Source organism: Solea senegalensis, linkage group LG1, assembly GCF_019176455.1.
Source record: "Solea senegalensis isolate Sse05_10M linkage group LG1, IFAPA_SoseM_1, whole genome shotgun sequence".
Classification (NCBI taxonomy): Eukaryota; Metazoa; Chordata; class Actinopteri; order Pleuronectiformes; family Soleidae; genus Solea; species Solea senegalensis.
Window position 1 is genome coordinate 36,926,911 of NC_058021.1, and position 12,172 is coordinate 36,939,082.

Below are 12,172 nucleotides of genomic sequence, written 5' to 3' on the forward strand. Positions count from 1 at the left end.
TAAGTATCTTGTTTTGTTTCTCCCTTCATGTTCCATGTCTTGTCTTCCTGTTTTATTTTGGAAATCACTCACCCTTGTCTCTGTTTCAGGTTCACACGGGCTCTCGAGCAGATATTCCAACACACCGCGCTAGGCAGAGACGCTGCTAGATCGCTGCTCAAGTTACGGCAAGGTAGGCGCAAGGTAACGGACTATGCCATAAACTTTCGCACCATCGCCGCCGAGAGCGAGTGGAACCCTGTCGCCCTGTCTGATGCATTTTTTCAAGGACTTTCCGAGTCAGTGAAGGGCCAGCTGATCAACATCGACTTTCCGGAAGATTTGGATTCCCTCATCGCGCTTGCAGTAAAGATTGACAAGCGCCTCACCGAGCTGGACCAGGAGCGGGGACATCTTCGGGCTCGTTCATCGCCTCACTGGGGATGGAGGAGAAGCCCTGAGGATCGGCCAAGCCACGAACGCCCAACAACCAGTCCGCCTGCCTCTCCTCTTCCTCCTCAGGAGCCTATGCAACTGGGACGCGCTCATCTCTCCGCAGAGGAGCGTCTACGTCGACACAGAGAGGGGAGATGCTTTTACTGCGGACAACTGGGACACTTAGTCAGTGCCTGCCACATTAAGGGGGGCGGGGCAAAGCCAAAAGAACTGCTCACAGTGAGTCGAAGCCTGGTAATTAGTAACCCAGCCCTGCACCAGCCTCAGGTAAAGATTATTTCTGACTCTGGTTCTATGTTCTTGCCTGTATTCATTGACTCTGGTGCAGATGCCAGCATAATGAATTCTTCCCTGGTCAGAAGACTCGGACTGAGAGTTTTCACACTCCCACGCCCCCTTGAGGTGAGAGCCATAGATGGCAGCCCTCTGGGTAAGATTACCCACCACACCCAGTCAGTGACCTTAGTCTTCCCGGACTCTCACACAGAAAGGCTAAGCTTCCACGTCCTTGACTCAATGGCTCACCAGATTATTTTAGGGCACCCATGGCTGGTCACCCACAATCCTAACTTTGACTGGGTTAGTGGGAAAATAACTGGCTGGGGCCCGAAATGTGCCAACACCTGTCTGCAAAAAGTCCACAGCTCCCTTCCCACTAACCCTGACCTCACCAACATACCACCATGCTACCACGACCTAGCCGAGGTCTTCAGTAAGACAAAAGCCACCTCCTTGCCACCTCATCGCCCTTATGACTGTGCCATAGACCTGTTATCAGGCAGCACCCCTCCTAGGGGTAAGCTTTATTCCCTTTCGGCCCCTGAGCGTAGGACCATGGAGGAATATGTTAGGGAGTCCCTCACCGCCGGTCTCATCCGTCCCTCCTCCTCCCCTGCTGGAGCTGGATTCTTCTTTGTGGAGAAGAAGGACAAGACCCTCCGGCCCTGCATAGACTACCATGGTCTCAATGCAATAACTGTCAAGAACAGGTACCCCCTTCCCCTCATCTCCTCGGCCTTTGAACTGCTGGAGGGGGCTAAGATCTTCACCAAGTTAGATCTACGCAATGCTTACCACCTCGTCAGGATCAGAGAGGGCGACGAGTGGAAGACCGCTTTCAACACCCCAACAGGACATTATGAGTATCTGGTCATGCCGTTTGGTTTAACTAATGCACCAGCCGTTTTTCAAAATCTGGTTAACGAGGTACTTCGTGATATGCTTAATGTTTTTGTCTTTGTGTATTTAGACGACATCTTGATCTTCTCCCCCGATGTGGAGACTCACACCCACCACGTCCACGCTGTGCTTCAGCGGTTACTCCAGAACCAGCTGTTCGTGAAAGCGGAAAAGTGTGAGTTCCACAAACCCTCGGTCTCGTTCCTTGGGTTTGTGCTGGCTGAGGGAGAGGTCAGGATGGACCCTGAAAAGGTTTCGGCTGTGGCGGATTGGGCCACCCCCACTTCACGTAAAGAGGTTCAGAGGTTTCTGGGTTTTGCTAACTTTTATAGAAAATTCATTCGCAATTACAGCACCATTGCCTCACCCCTGCACAATCTCACTTAAAAGGAGCTTCACCTCCGCCCCTGTCCTCATCCTCCCGGACCCCAGTCAGCAGTTCGTGGTAGAGGTAGACGCTTCGGACGTTGGCATCGGAGCAATCCTCTCCCAATTCAGCCCCAAAGACGGCAAACTTCACCCTTGTGCCTATCTTTCTAAGAAACTCTCCACGGCCGAACGCAATTACGACATTGGTGACCGCGAACTGCTAGCAGTCAAGGTGGCCCTGGAGGAGTGGAGACACTGGTTGGAGGGAGCCTCCCAACCATTTCAGGTTTGGACTGATCACAAAAATCTCGAATACCTCAAATCCACTAAGAGGCTTAACGCAAGGCAGGCTAGATGGGCTATTTTCTTTAGCCGCTTTAGCTTTACCCTCTCCTACAGACCTGGTTCCAAGAATCTTAAGCCTGACTCCCTGTCCCGAGTTTTCGCCCATGACCAAGTAATCTCAGAATCCAAAACGATCCTACCCGCAACATGCTTTATTTCAGTTCTCTCATGGGAGATAGAGGGTAAAGTTAAGGCGGCAGCCGAAGGTGTCGCTGCCCCCCCAGATTGTCCTGAGGACAAGCTTTTTGTTGTCCAGGAGCTCAGGGGGGAAGTGGTTCATTGGGCTCACACCAACAAGACTGTCTGTCATCCGGGTATAAAAAAAAACCTTGTTTGTTGTACAACAACGTTTTTGGTGGCCTAAAATGGTCTCCGATGTTACCAATTATGTCAATGCCTGTGCTGTTTGTGCTACTAACAAAACCTCTCATCAGAAACCGTCGGGAGAACTCAGGCCCTTGCCAATCCCTCAACGCCCCTGGTCCCACATCTCCATGGACTTTGTCACGGGACTCCCACCTTCGTACGGTAACACTGTGGTTTTGACGGTGGTGGACAGATTCTCTAAAATGGTTCACTTTGTCCCACTTTGGGCCTGAGGAGCGCTCCTGGGTTCCTTCCAGGTTCATCTTGGACCCCTCCCTCATCCGGGACTTTCATGCCACCCACCCTGACGCGCCTGGGCCTTCAGGAGCCGGCCCTTGAGGGGGGGGTACTGTCATGATCTGTCACCTCCGTTAAGTATCTTGTTTTGTTTCTCCCTTCATGTTCCATGTCTTGTCTTCCTGTTTTATTTTGGAATCACTCACCCTTGTCTCTGTTTCAGGTTCCTGTCTACCCCGCCCCCTTCCTTGTTGGCGTGCACCTGATCCCTGATTGTGTCTACCACACCTGCATCCTATCACCCCCTAATCAAGCACTGCTTATATTCCCCTCTGTGTCTTGTCTCGTCGCCAGTTCGTTGTAGTTCTTAGCTCACGTTCCAGCACTCTTTTTCACAGCCATAGTCTTGCCTTCTCGTGTTTTTGAACCTTGCCTGCCTTTTTTGACCTTGCCTTTTTGCCTGACGTTTTTGTACCTCTGCCTGATCTCTTGTTGATCTCCCGTGTACCGAACCTCTGCCTGGAATTAAACTCTGTTACTGACTGATTCGTGTTCTGAGTCCTGCATTTGAGTCCCTTGTTCTGCTCAGCCATAGTTCACGACACATAAGGCAGGGGTGTCAAACTCATTTTGGTCTGGGGGCCGCATACAGCCTAATCTAATCTCAAGCGGGTCAGACCAGTAAAACCTATAGCGTTATTACATAGAAGTAACGTCCAAACAAAGTCCAAATATTTTGTACGCGTATGTTATAAGATACAAAAATTGTCCTTTTACAAAATATGCTATGAACAACCTAGACTTCTTGAAAAAAGTATGTACAATTTAAACAACACTATGCCTCAGTTTAACAGTTATTTGAGTGCACTGTGCATTACAACTGATCACAGTCATTGTACAATGTCGCAAAACATTTAGTCACAGGTATGTGGAACTTAAAGCCCACATAGACCGGAAGCTCCAATTAACGCTGCGTTTGCGTGTGTGTGTATCTGTGTCATTAGCTCGTTTATGAAACCCTAAAGTTTCAGAACAAATAGTTCAGCCACTGCTGAGAAAATAGTGTTGTATTGTTTTCCTGGGCTCTGCGAAGCGGATCGGCACTTCCGTAATTTGATGTCGTCAGAAATCCTCACCACTCCTCACACCACCGTAGCGCCTCCTGGTGCGGGCACTAGTCCGGGCACATCCGGTTGCGTACATTCAACCGCAGAAGAAGAAATACTCTTGTTGTAGCTGCTGAGATGCAGATTTGAGATGCAGAGGGGGGAGCTGTGTATCTGAGAGCTGGCCTATCTATTACGTCATTCCAGGTACCTGGCCAATCACAGGACAGTAGGAAAGCTCTCGTTGGCTGGCCAATCATAACACAGTCCATGTTCTGGGGGTGTGGTTTTGGTCTGAAACAGCGCAGCTGACGAGAGCGTCAGTGAGGAGATATTTTGATCGGCTCGTTTGCAGCGACTAGGAGGTTTTTATCCATGAAAATGTACACATAAAATATACATTAAAGAACACATACATAATATGTATGGCATGCATGAGAAATGATATTCCACTTAACTAAACTCTTTTGTAGTAAATCTGTTAACTAACACTGAACTTCACAGTACTTTCTACAGCAAGTATTCGTTTCACCACTGTTTTTTTCATAGTGCAAACACAGTTTAAAGCAGCATTTCACAGGATTTAGTCTTGCTTTGTATTAGCGTGCACAAGTGCATCAATATCAGGCACCATGTCCTGAGTAGCAACCCATTTCAGAATTTTATTTAAGTAAGATTGAGTATTATGTATGACAGTGCTAATACAGTCTTTGAGTCTGTTTGCGAGAGTCTTTGCAATGAATGCATAACAATGACCCTGGCCTCCAATTTTTTAGAAGACCAAGATCTCCTTTCTCTGCGAGCAAAGTTAGGACAGCTCGCATGCAGCTTAGAGGAAGTGTCCCAGAGTTTAAACAGTCAGAAAAAACTTCATGTAAATCCTTTCCTAGGAGGGTCCAGAACTTCTTATAGAATTCAGAGGGAAGTCCATCAATTCCTGATGCCTTCCCAGAGCCGAGCTGTTGAACAGCAATAGTTACTTCCTCAATGGAGATCGATGATTCAAGAGAGGTCACTTCTGCTTCATCCAGCTGAGGCAGTCCCTCCAATATCTCCTCCACACTTCTCAACATTGAAGAGGTTACTGTAGAAATCTATTGCCAGTTTCCTCATCTCTAATGGGTCAGTAGTAACTGATCCGTCTGGACGCTTGAGATGCAACATCAGATTTTGTTCTTTAGTTTTTCTCTCAAGAGTAAACGGGGTGGAGTGGCTCAGTGGTTAAGACTGGTACCCTGTGTGCAAAAGACATTGTGGTCGCAGTGGTCGCAAGTTTGACCATTGACCCTGGCTGATTGTACTAAATCCATTGTAAGTTGCTTTGGATAAAAGCATCTGGTAAATGACATGTAATGTAATTAAAGAAAAAAGAATTTGGAGCATCGAGATATTGGATATCCGGCACTTAACTAGTGCTCCCGTTGCTTTTTCGTGTAAAAACGTTCCAAGTGCTCTTTTCCTACTGTCCCAGGTCCTAGTATTGTTATTGTCCCCTTGATTACGTCTTCTAAAGTCTTGATTTCTTTTTCTAAATTTTCGATCTGTGAACCTTGTGTAATTTGTGTATTACTGACAGAATATTCTTATTTGTGTTTTACCAACTAATTTTCAACTGAACTATGAGTTTATTGAAGAAACAAAATATGAATATTTTTATTATTGCATAGTTCAGTTATGAGTGATTGTTTTTCCTTGCTCCTCCCCCCATTCATGTTCAGGCTTCCTATTCGTAAGCTTTCCATAAAAAAGAGGGAGAAAAGGAAGAGGACAGTTAAGTTGATCCAGCAGGAAGACACCTTCTGTGCATCACCCATGTTCATGTTTTAACAACAGGACACTTTCCTCTTATGTCTTTTCTTAGTTTAGCAAGAATTTTTTTCAACCTGAATCTCTTTTTTTTGCTCAGTTCTTCATATCCTACCATTTTCCTGATTTTCATCACAGAGTTAATGAAGCCCTCTACATTAGGAAAAAAGTCTGTGATTTCTATTGCTTGCCTGTAATATGTTGCATCTAGAAAATCGTTTATCTCTTTTACTGAATATAGTTGGTTTTCTTCATCCTGTGATACCATGTCTGAGAATTGTGACAAACTGTCATCAAACATGTCATCGTCCTCATCAAGACTTCCTTCAAAGTCAGGTTCACCTGTAGGAGTCTGAACCTGTGCCTCCTCGTGCTCCTGTCCTTCTGTCCACTGTCATTACGATTAACCTGATCTTCACTGTTAGTAGCATAACACACATTTTGTTTTGTTGCTTTTCTTTTAGCACTGAGCTGCGCGTCCCTAGTTACGGGGTCGCCTGCTGTCAGCTCCTGGGCCGGTTGCGCTGATCGCCGCGGTGCTGGTCGTGGAGTTAGTTGCGGTGTTTGCTGTATATCGGGGTTATCAGCGGCTTTTTCAGGTGAGGGCTCACCTGGTGTCCCCGCCTCAGTCTGTCTGTGTGGATAAAATGAGTGTTTGTAGCCAACATCACCACATTCAAAACATTTTAGACTTAAACAGTGTAAAACCCATTGTCATGTTTTACTTTAAATGACACCTCCAAAGTTTGTGACTGATCATTTAGAAACATGAACGCTTGTCTCCGCAGGGATTGAACATGTTGAAGTCTGGAGTCTTTACAGCCCAGACTATCACGAACAGGACTGGACCCAAATGCAGAACAGTGGTAAGTAATAAAGTTTATTTAGAGCAGGCACACAAAAAAAAACAGTCTGTAGCAAAAAGGGATCCTCAATTAGGCAACAAAAGCCGCTGGCGCGGGATCCACGTAACAGAGACAACAGTCAGTAAAAGGCAAACAAAATAGGATTCACAAAGAGCACAAACATGCCAAATAATCCACTGAAAAAAGGTACTTCACTGACAGGAAATCCACCAACGGAGAAGGCTCAGAAAAGTGCGATACACTGGTGACGGACGAAGACGAACTCACACAGACAAAGGAAGAGGGAGCGGTTATATACACTGAGGAATTAGGGAGACGACGAACAAGACACAGGTGAAGCGGGTTGGGTAATCACAGAGGGGAAAAGTAAAGTGCACACAGACAAGGGACGAAAAATACTTCAAAATAAGAGGGAATTTGATGACATGGACGATGGAACATGACACAGACGAACTGTTCTAAAACCACCAGCAAACTTTCCATAGCGACTCAGTTCTTTCTCTATGATTTGATTTGGGATGAACGGGGGACACCGGACACGATGACACGGGTCGATGTTACAAATAAAGGCGATACTGTAAAAAAATGATCATCGAGTATCAGGCCCTTCTCCACCAACAGGTGAACCAAATGTTCTTCACGAACAAAAGCCACCACAGCCTTGTTCATCCTTGAACCAAATGTGATATTTGCATGACCGATCTGGTCTCCCAAAGCCAGCAGCACCTGTTCCACTGTAAAGCGGGGCTCAGCAGCCACTCGGACCCCGCGTCTGATAGACAGGGGAGGCCAACCCTCCACGGAGGGGGACGCCATGACAAACTCTCCGGAGAAAAACTCAATTACAGAGACGATATTAGACCGATCTTACCTTTCAGTGTCACCCAAAATTGTGTAGTAGGAAAAGGAAATGGGGGGTGTCAGTCAAAGAATTCTCAATCTGTTCACCTCTACAAACTCTCTTCACGCTCACACTAGGGATGGCTCGATACATGCTTTTTCATGTCTGTCTTGTTCTGGACTTTGTAAAATAAGTTGAGCCAACACACGTTGTGCTGCTAACTGTACTTTTTATTCAGAACTCTTGGGAATATATGTCCACGTCTTCAGCAACAGTAAACAGGAAGTAAAAGAAAAAACACACATCACATGCGCCAATCACATTCGTGTACACTTCGGGGACCGATCGGAAATCGAATTACCTAAGAATATTACATCCCCCTTCTTTTAAGAAAAATATGAAACACAAAATTCAAGGATAACTTTTCCTGTGCAATAAACCCTTGCTGAAACATATTGAAATTAAAGTAGCATATGTACAACTGCCATAAAGTAAGGATTCAACAGATTTCAATTATCACTTAACTTGCTCAAATGTCATACTGGATTACATATCTTAAGTAGAACGCAATGACACTATCATTGACTTATATGTATCTGAACACCATTGAGCATATTTCTATAAGTCCATAACAACTCTGGGTTTCTACTCGGGTCCAGACCTTGTCTGATACAGCACAGCCTGCGGGGCTGTCTCTCCTGTTAGCTTTGAGGTGTGTTGTGTGTCAGTGTGCAGTGTATGTTGTGTGTCATGTTTTTTGTTTTCTTCAGTCTGAGTGGTCAGTGTCTCTGTTGTGTCCAGGAGATGTCGTCTGTTTCGCCTGTATTCTTGTCCTCCTTCTGATGCACGTATGTGGTATGATCTATCAGTATCAGCTGAACGAATGACAACTGCTGGTTTCCAGTAGCCTTTCTCCTGATAACGGATGTATTGTCCTTCATGCAGAGGTGACATCTGCTTAGCTGATCTATCATAGTATTTCTTCTGCTGTTGTTGATTGTGGGTTCTCCTGACGTGAACATCTTTGTGATTGATGGTTTTGGGTTGCAGCTGCTGATGGGTGTTAGGCAGGATTGAGCGTGTGCGACGACTCATGAGCAGCTGAACTGGTGATTTGACAATTCTGTTGTCTAAATTGAGAACACCAAGCACATATTAACCATAATTTCTTCCAAAATTTGATCTGAAATATTTGAAGGAATATATTTGAAAATTGCGCCACTTTGGGTAATGTTAACGGTTAAAAGTGACTGTTGGGTTAGCTAGCTAAATGAACACTAAAAGAAAATCAGTTGTTACATGAATAAATCAAATCAAAAACATTTTAAAAAATACGTTAATTCACTTACCTCTAACGTTAAATTCACCCAACTACGTAGTAGAAAAATCTGGTGGCCGCCGTCGTCATGTACCGCCGTTCAACTCCACAGGGATGTGTCCTCAGCCCCATCCTCTACACCCTGTTCACACATGACTGCGTTGCCTCCCACAACCACTGTTTATCCGGGAGCTTGAAGTGCAGCGGATGAGCAGCTTTAAGCGACTCAGGGTCCACATTACTGAGGACTTCACGTGGACCACCAACACAACACAGCTGGTCAAGAAAGCTCAACAAAAACTGTATTTTCTGAGGAGGCTGAGGAACTTTGGCATGTCTACAAAGATCCTCAGCAACTTCTACATCTACGTTGTGGAGAGCAGCCTGATCAACTGCATACGGCCATGGACCGCAAACGCCTGCAGAGAGTGGTTAAGACAGCTGAGAGGATCACCAGGTCTCCACTGCCCTCTCTGCATGGCATCTACCACCGCAGAGTCCACAGGATAGCTGCCACCATCATAAAGGACAACACCCACCCACAACATGGACTGTTTACACTCCTGTCCTCAGGATGTAGGTACAGGAGTGTGAAATGCAGGACGACCCATTTTAAGAACTCTTTCTACCCCACTGACAGTCTTTATTTTGCACAGTTCACAAAAACAGATGTACAAACCGTGGATCCTCAACTGGGAGACAAAAGTTGCCGGCGCGAGATCCATGAGTGACCGGTAACAGACTGGAATAGGTAAACAAGAGTTTAGGAGTTTTCACTGAAGCACTCACGTGTTACTGAAAAATAGTAACTAGTTACAGTTACTAGTTACTTTGTAAAAAATTTACTCAGTAACTCAGTTACTTAAACCAAAAAGTAATGCGTTACTGAGAAACTAACTTTTTAGTTACTGTAAAACGTTTTTCCAATGCTCCCATTAAATAAAGGTTGATTGATTGAGCTCCCCTGTACCCGTCATTTCAGTTCTGTACTGATGCTGAATAATACAAACTGTTGATTAAAACAACTGTCTCAATTCATTTGCAATCACATCACTGAATCTAATCATCCAAGCAATATGATCCGTTGTGCAAACAAACCTTGACACAAACACCAAAGTATTTTTTTCAGTCAGGCCATAAAGTGTTCCATAGGCTATAAACTGCAAGCCTATCTGTCTTATGCTGATGATTTGTCTGAAAGGAGGGTCCTTCACTGTGGAGATGGGTAGCATGTTTTCCACTACATATCTGAGAGGAAAAAACGTGTTTTTATCTGTAAAATGTTACCATTGGATTCTTGGAATAATAGCCTGATATTGCTAAAAGAGATCCAAATAAACAATTAAACATACCGTGCTATTGTTTTATCAAGTTGTGTCTGGCTATGGGTCCGTCTTTTGAACTCCAACCACTGCTGCTTGGGTGGAGTTGGTGTACTCGCTGCTGTGACTTTCGTTAGCTACCTTAGCTGCTAACTTTATCGAAGCATGCCGCTTCTCCAGGTGCTTCAGCAGATTGCTGTTGCTATTGTTTGCCTCTTGTCCTTTCTCGCCCCCTTTCTGTCCCTTACCTCTCCTCTGTCCCCCATTTTCCTTTCACCCCAACCGGTCGAGGCAAATGTCTGCACATCTCTGGGCCTGGTTCTGTCAGAGATTTCTTATTATTATTTGCAACAAACTAATTTGGGCATAGTGAAGATATTTCTACTTGGCTAGAGGTCAGACCCTGGACATGGAAACACATCAACGATTAAAAACTGTTGCAAAATTTTCCTTTCACCCCAACCGGTCGAGGCAAATGTTACCGTCACTTTAAAACCTGAAACATGTCACTTTAAATCTGTTAAATTGCACAACCAGTGTTCACTTTATGTACAGTTCTTATTTCTTGTTTATATGCATATGTTTACACTTACTTTATGCATATATGTTATTTTAGTTTATTTGTAATATTTATATTTTTCTTATGTATATTTATACTTTTTTTACAAAAGCATCTCTTTTCTTTTCTACTTCATGCTGGTGTTTTGAGTGGACAGCAAAGTAAGAATTTCATTGTACAGGGAAACGTGTTTCTTTACTGTGCATATGACAATAAACACTTTGAATCAAAAGGTAGAAGGGAATGATACAGAGTAGTGATCTAGAGCGTTTGCTCGGCTGCGGTCGGTGCCATTGTCTACTGGGTTCATTTCTTCTTTGTGATGTCTACTACAGCATCCGTCACTCATATTTCTCAGCCACTACTGCCCTCTATTGGCGGAAAATGGTATACCACTAGTCATGTCAGGAGATCGCAGGGGAGTTTTTCAAATACTAGAAATGTGACAGAAATCCATTTGAATAAGAACAAACTATACATAAAAAAATACCGTTCATTTGTTTATCTATACTAATACAGGCATGCCCCTCCTTACAATCAATTAGCCTGTCAATTTGTTGTTTGAACCAAATACAGAACATTGTTTCGGTGTGTTAAACTTTTATTTACAATGATTTAGCCATTTAGCTCCATTCACCCTAATTCTCTCAGGTCCCAGAGGGCTGGTCCAATAGCCATGAATTTCCTACTATGAAATTGTTAGACTGATTATTTATTTTTATTTCTATTTTTTTAAATTTGAGATTTTGCTTTGAAAAGTATATGAATTAAAAGAATAGAAAAAGACCTCTGTTGAAACAGTTGAATCCGGGTTAGTGTTAACTAGAATCTACTCCTCACATTCAACAGCAATGTAATGCTTATGTTCCTCATATGCCATCAAAACATCTTCCGTTTTCTGAGGTGCATATTTGTCAAGTGCAGTGTAGAAGGACAATGGTAAATATTAATTGGTGATTCTGTGGAATTCACTGTGGAGCTGCATGGAACACAAAGCACAGGACATTTTCAGACAACTAGACGTAACATATTCAAACTCTTTTCAAGATAAAGCATTGCTACAATGATGACTTTGACAGTGTGTGGGTGTTACCATACTTTTTCACTCATTTGAGCTTCACTAGAGTGCAGGCCGTCTCTCATCAATGCAAAGCACCCAGTCGCGAGTGCAGCCACAGCTAACGTTAGTAGAGGTGGAACTAGTATACAATGACAGGGTCTATATGGACCTGATGTTTTATTTTATTTGTATTTTCTAATTATTTGGAGTTTGACAAATGAACCCAGCGGAATTTAAATGGCTGCTTGTTCAAGTTTGTTAAAACAATAAATGATTTTATAAATCCACTTTTTGTTGGATATCAATCTTTTGATCTGCTTTAATAATGAATTTAAATGAAAATACATCAAGAAAAAAAGAGAT